Below are 7626 nucleotides of genomic sequence, written 5' to 3' on the forward strand. Positions count from 1 at the left end.
GCTACTGAGTTTTATTTCTTTGAAGCCCATGACATCAGGGATCTCCCCAGAAACTGACAAGTCCCTGATGTGCTCTTCCTATCAATTTTACACCCTACCCAATCGACATCGGAATATCCTATTAAATCAAAAGTGGATCCTTTGGGGTACCAAAGCCCAAACTTAGGAGTGTAAACTAAGTATCTCATGATTCTCTTCACGATCCTAAGGTGAACTTCCTTAGGATCGGCTTGGAACCTTGCACACATTCATACAGAAAGAATAATATCCGGTCGAGATGCATATAAATAGAGTAAAGAACCTATCATCGACCGTATACCTTTTGATCTACGGATTTACCTTCCGTGTCGAGGTCGAGATGCCCATTGATTCCCATGGGTGTCTTCATGGGTTTGCCATCCTTCATCCCAAACTTCTTAAGTATGTCTTGAATGTACTTTGTTTGATGGATGAAGGTGCCCTCTTGGAGTTGCTTGATTTGAAATCCAAGGAAATACTTCAACTCCCCATGATAGACATCTCGAATTTATGTATCATGATCCTACTAAACTCTTCACAAGTTGATTTGTTAGTAGACCCAAATATAATATCATCAACATAAATTTGGCATACAAACAAATCTTTTGCAACAGTTTTGGTAAAGAGAGTAGGATCGGCTTTACCGACTTTGAAGCCATTAGTGATAAGAAAGTCTCGCAGGCATTCGTACCATGCTCTTGGGGCTTGCTTGAGCCCATAAAGCGCCTTTAAGAGTTTGTAAACATGGTTAGGGTACTCACTATCTCCAAAGCTGGGAGGTTGCTCAACATAGACCTCTTCTTTGATTAGTCCATTGAGGAAGGCACTTTTCACGTCTATTTGATAGAGCTTAAAGCCATGGTATGTAGCATAGGCAAATAATATACGAATTGACTCAAGCCTAGCTACGGGTGCATAAGTTTCATCAAAGTCCAAACCTTCGACTTGTGAATAACCTTTGGCCACAAGTCGGGCTTTGTTTCTTGTCACCACACCATGCTCATCTTGCTTGTTGCGGAATACCCATTTGGTACCTACAACATTTTGATTAGGACATGGAACTAAATTCCATACTTCATTCCTCGTGAAGTTGTTGAGCTACTCTTGCATTGCCAGCACCCAATCTGGATCTCTTAATGCATCCTCAATCATGTATGGCTCAATAGAGGACACAAAAGAGTAATGTTCACAAAAATGTGCAACTCGAGATCTAGTGGTTACCCCTTATGAATATCACCAAGGATGGAGTTGACAGGGTGATTTCTTTTAATTGCTTGGTGGACTCTTGGGTGTGGCGGTCTTTGACCCTATATTTCTTGATCATCTTCCTTGTCTTCATCATTATCATCTCCCCCTTGATCATTGTCCTCCTCTTGAGGTGGCTCATCCTCTTTATCTTCATTTTCATGAGCCTGTTCCTCATCTTGAGTTGGTGGATATGCCTGTTTGGAAGATGACGGTTGATCTTATGCTTATAGAGGCTCTTCGAATTCCTTAGGACACACTTCCCCAATGGACATGTTCCTTAGCGCGACGCATGGAGCCTCTTCATCATCTAGCTCATCAAGATCAACTTGCTCCACTCAGGAGCCGTTAGTCTCATCAAACACAATGTCACAAGAAACCTCAACTAATCCAGTGGATTTGTTGAAGACTCTATATGCCCTTGTGTTTGAGTCATATCCTAGTAAAAAGCCTTCTACTGCCTTGGGAGCAAATTTAGTTTTTCTACCTCTTTTGATAAGAATAAAACATTTGCTACCAAAGACTCTAAAATATGAAACATTGGGCTTTTTACCAGTGAGGACTTCATATGATGTCTTCTTGAGGATTCGGTGAAGGTAGAGCCAGTTGATGGAGTAGCAGGCGGTGTTAATCGCCTCAGACCAAAACCGGTCCGGTGTCTTGTACTCATCAAGCATGGTTCTTGCCATGTCTAGTAGAGTTCTATTCTTCCTCTCCACTACACCGTTTTGTTGAGGTGTGTAGGGAGAAGAGAACTCATGATTGATGCCTTCTTCCTCAAGAAAACCTTCAATTTGTGAATTCTTGAACTCTGTCCCATTATCGCTTCTTATCTTTTTGATCCTTAATCTGAACTCACTTTGAGCCCGTCTTAAGAATCCTTTTAAGGTCTCTTGGGTTTGAGATTTTTCCTGCAGAAAGAACACCCAAGTGAAGCGAGAATAATCATCCACAATAACAAGACAGTACTTACTCCCGCTGATGCTTATGTAAGCTATCGGGCCGAATAGATCCATGTGGAGTAGATCGAGCGGCCTGTTAGTCGTCATGATGTTCTTGTGTGGATGATGAGCACCAACTTGCTTTCCTGCTTGGCATGCGCTACAAACCCTGTTTTTCTCAAAATGAACATTTGTTAGTCCTAAAATGTGCTCTCCCTTTAGAAGCTTATGAAGATTCTTCATTCCAACATGGGCTAGTCGGCGATGCCAGAGCCAACCCATATTAGTCTTAGCAATTAGACAAGTGTTGAGTTCAACTGTGTTTTCATTAAAATCAACTAAATATAGCTGACCCTCTAACACTCCTTTAAATGTTATTGAATCGTCACTTCTTCTAAAGACAGTAACACCTACATTTATAAATAGACAGTTGTAGCCCATTTTGCATAATTGAGAAACGGAAAGCAAATTGTAATCTAAAGAATCTACAAGAAAAACATTGGAAATATAATGGTTAGGTGATATAGCAATTTTACCCAAACCTTTGACCAATGCTTGATTTCTATCCCTGAATGTGATAGCTCATTGGGGATCTTCGTTTTTCTCATAGGAGGAGAACATCCTTTTCTTAGGTACCCAAACAGTCTTGGGTCCTTTCACTTTAGAAACAAGCACCTTGGGTACCCAAACACAAGTATTGGATCTCTTGTGTTTGCCCCCAACATATTTGGCAACTACTTTGCCTGATTTGTTAGTAAGCACATAAGAAGCATCAAAAGTTTTAAATGAAATGTTATGCTCATTTGATGCAGGAGGAGTTTTCTTTTTAGGCATTTTAACATGTGTAGAATGCCTAGAGCTAGAAGTCTCATTTTTATAAATAAATGCATGGTGAAAAATGTTATGAGGTTTCCTAGCATGAATTTTCCTAATTTTGTGCTCAGGATAATTAGCAGGATATAAAATGTAGCCTTCATTATCCTGAACCATGGGAGCCTTGCCCTTAACAAATTTGGACAATCTCTTAGGGCATTAAGATTGACATTGCTTCCCTGTTGGAAACCAATGTCATCCTTAATGCCAGGGCGTCTCCCATTATAGAGCATACTTCTAGCAAATTTAAACCTTTCATTTTCAAGTTCATGCTCATTGATTTTCACAGTTAATTTAGCTATGTGATCATTTTGTTGTTTAATCATGGAAATGTGATTATCAATAGCTTCAGCATTAATATCTCTACATCTAGTACAGATGGAAACATGCTCGACATTAGATGTAGAGGGTTTGCAAACACTCAATTTCTCAATCTTAGCATTTAAACTATCATTCTCAATTCTAAGACTGGAAATTGTATCATTGCAAACATTTAATTCTTTAACCTTAGAAATTAAGCTAGCATTTTCATTCTAAGACTAGAAATAGAATCATGACAAATGCTAAGCTCCTTAGTTAAGTTTTCACATTTTTCTACTTCCTGAGCATAAGCATTTTTCAATTTGACATGTTTTTTGTTTTCTTTAATAAGGAAGTCCTCTTGGCTTTCCAAGAGATCATCCTTCTCATGAATAGCTTCTATCAATTCATTTAATTTTTTCTTTTGTTCCATGCTAAGGTTGGCAAAGAGAGTAAGCAAATCATCTTCATCTTCACTAGAGCTACCCTCATCACTAGATGTGGTATATTTGGAGGTGGCTCTAGATTGTACCTTCTTTTTCTTGCCGTCCTTAGCCATGAAACATTTGTGGCCGACGTTGGGGAAGAGGAGGCCCTTATTGACGACGATGTTGGCGACGTCCTCGTTGGAAGAGGAGTCGGTGGAGCTCTCATCGGAGTCCCATTCCCGACATATGTGGGCATTGTCGTCCGCCGTCCTTCTTCTTGTAGTACCTCTTCTTTTCTTTCTTCTTCCCCTTCTTGTCGTCGTCCCTGTCACTTTCACTAGACATTGGACATTTAGCCATGAAATGACCGAGCTTACCACATTTATAGCACACCCTTTTGGAGCGGGGCTTGTAGTCCTTCCCCCTCCTTTTCTTGAGGATTTGGCAGAAGCTCTTGATGATGAGCGCCATTTCCTCATTGTCGAGCTTGGAGGCGTCGATTGGAAGCCTACTTGGTGTAGACACCCTCTTCCCTTCTTTCGTCGCCTTGAATGCGACGGGTTACACCTCGGGTGTGGAGGTGGCGCCTTGCTCCAAGTTGATAATGTGTTTGGAGTTTTTGATCATAAGTTCAAAGCTCGCAAACTTGCCAATAACTTCCTCGGGAGACATTAGTTTATATCTAGGATCCCCATGTATTAATTGAACTTGAGTAGGATTACGAAAAATGAGGGATCTTAGAATAACCTTGACCATTTCATGGTCATCCCATTTGGTGCTCCCGAGGTTGCGCACTTGGTTGACCATCGTCTCGAGGCAGTTGTACATGGCTTGCGGCTCTTCTCCTTTGTTGAGGACAAATCGACCGAGCTCCTCCTCAATCGTCTCGTGCTTGGTGATCTTGGTCACCTCGTCCCCTTCGTGTGCGGTCTTGAGCACGTCCCAAATTTCTTTGGCGCTCTTTAACCCTTGCACCTTGTTATACTCCTCTTGACACAAGAAAGCGAGGAGTATAGACGTGGCTTGGGAGTTAAAGTGCCTAAATTGGGCGGCCTCGTCCGAGTCGTAGTCCTTGTCCCCCACTTGTGGTACCTGCGCTCCAAATTCAACTATGTCCCATATGCTTTCGTGGAGTGAGGTTAGATGATGCCTCATTTTATCACTCCACATACAATAATCTTTACCATCAAAATATGGTGGTTTGCTTAAGGGAACGGAAAGTAATGGAGCACGCTTTGAAATACGAGGATAGCGTAGGGGCATCTTACTATACTTCTTGCGCTCATGGCGCTTAGAAGCGACGAACGAGTCAGAGCTTGATGATGTGGAGGGTGACGAAGAGTCGGTCTCGTAGTAGACCACCTTATTCTTCTTCTTATTGTCACCCTTCCAATGCGGCTTGTTGGAGGAAGAGGATTCCTCCTTATGCATGTGGTCGGACTCCCTTGAAAGGGTTCTCCTCGAGCTTGCGGGCTTGTCGCCGGTCACGATCTCCCTCTTGGCGTGATCTCCCGACATCACTTCAAGTTGTTAGACTCTGATGAAGCACCAGGCTCTGATACCAATTGAAAGTCGCCTAGAGGGGGGTGAATAGGCATAATCTGAAATTTACAACTTTAAACACACATTACAAGTCGGGGTTAGCGTTAGAACTAAAATCAAGTCCGGGAGAGAGGGGAAAACAAATCAAATGGAAATCAAGCGAATGAACATGGTAATTTGTTTTACCGAGGTTCGGTTCCAAACAACCTAATCCCCATTGAGGTGGTCACAAAGATCGGGTCTCTTTCAACACTTTACCTCTCTCAAATGGTCACTTAGACCAAGTGAGCTTTCTCCTTAATCAACCGGGTCACTTAGACCCCGCAAGGACCACCACACACTTAGGTGTCTCTTGCTTTGATTACAAGTCACTTGGGAACAAGAATGAGGAAGGAAGAAAGCGATCCAGCAACAAGAGCGCAAATGGACACGAACACACACTCTCTCAAGTCGCTAGGTGGTTGGAATAAATTTGGGACTTGGAGAGGCTTTGATCTTTTGATTTGTGTCTAGCAGTGAATGCACTAGCTATTGTATTGAATGAGAACTTTAGAAAACTTGGATGCTTGGAGTTGTGGTGGTTGGGGGTATTTATAGCCCTTAACCACCAAGAAGCCATTGGGGAAGGCTGCTGGCGATGGGCGCACCGGACAGTCCGATGCGCCACCGGACAGGACATGTTCACTGTCTGGAGCGTCGCCATGTCACCCAACCTTTAGGGTTTGGGAGCAGTCGACTGTTGGCGTCGTTGTCTTCTTGAGGCACCAGACAGTCCGATGCCACACCGGACACTGTCTAGTGCACCTCTGACTCTACGGCTCTGACTCTGCGCGCACTGTTCCTCAGTCAGTGGCTTTTGCAGTCGACCGTTGCGCGAGTTAGCCGTTGCTCCGCTGGCACACGAGACAGTCCCGTGAATTATAGCGGAGTGCGCCTGCTAAAACCCGAGAGTGGCTGGTTCAACCCTGTACGGGTCTGGTGCACCGGACACTGTCCGGTGCGCCAGACCATAGCACACTTGGTTTCTTTTGCTCCTTTGAATTTGATCCCAAACTTGAATATTTAATGGTTTGTGTTGAACCTTTTTGCACCTGTAGAACATGTATTCTAGAGCAAACTAGTTAGTCCATATATTTGTGTTGGACATTCAACCACCAAAATTAATTGTGGGAAATGGTTAACCCTATTTCCCTTTCAAAACAAATTCAAACATGTGCAACAATTTAAAGGATATTTAAGCTCAGCATGATGCAACATTTCATGACTCATAATGTTTTGGCAAAAATAAATAATTAATCCCTCCCTAATTAAGCTAAATCTACTCAAAAGGAAAGAGAGAGAGAGAGAAGCTAGAGAGAGATGGAAACTAGAGAGAGAGAAAAGAGTAACACCTGAATTTGGATGATAATTAGAAAGAAATTTTATACCCCCAAATTCACGGTGTTACAGTTTCCCTCAGCTTGTGCCTTCTCCCTCTCCCTCTGCCCAGTGGGGCCGCTCTGTCGGCGCTAGTTGACCTCGCCCACGCGCTCCTCTCCCTCTCTTCCTCGCGGGCCCGCCTCGTCAGCTCGCTGAACCATTTCCCCCGCACACCCGTTTCCTCTCGCTGCGCCGTGGGACCCCCCTGTCAGCTCCACCTTCCCCACGCCTCGTCGTGGACCAGCACGCGCGCACGCACGCCGAGATCCCAGGCCACGTTGCCCGCCCATGCACCCCAGCTCCCTTTTGAGCAGAGCCCGCACCCGCATTCGCTCCCCCATCCCATTTTGCGCAAGCTCGCCCTCTCTCGCGCTCTTCCCTCACCGCTCGGCCTCGCCGGAGATCCGCGCCCGCCGTGCCGGTCATCTAGCTCGCTAGACGCCACGCCAAACGACCTCGAGCTTTGCCCTGAGGTGAGATATATGTTCCTGTTCTAAATTTCCCCGATTATGCCTTGTCGCCGGGCAATTTCGGCTTCGCCGGAGTTCGACCGTGGCGGTCCGCCGCGCCCGCGCGGTGACCGGCTGAATTGGCCCGGTCTAGTGCCCCCGCGTTGGTCTCTGGTGTTCCCCTCGCTCTGCTGAAGCCAGTCCAGGCCCTAGCGTGCCTCAGACCCCCTCCCCACGGCTGGAATTCCTCACTGGAGTTGCCCCGACCCACCCAGAGCCTTTCCTCCACCGTTCTCCCCTCTCTGACCCCGGCCTCGTAGTCAAATCCCCACCAGTGAGTTCGCCACGTCTTCCTCTTCATTTCTAGCCAACCACGATGACCCTGGAACCGTCGTAGCACGCACCTGCCCC

Source organism: Zea mays, chromosome 9 (genome assembly GCF_902167145.1).
Source record: "Zea mays cultivar B73 chromosome 9, Zm-B73-REFERENCE-NAM-5.0, whole genome shotgun sequence".
In the NCBI taxonomy this organism is placed as follows: domain Eukaryota; kingdom Viridiplantae; phylum Streptophyta; class Magnoliopsida; order Poales; family Poaceae; genus Zea; species Zea mays.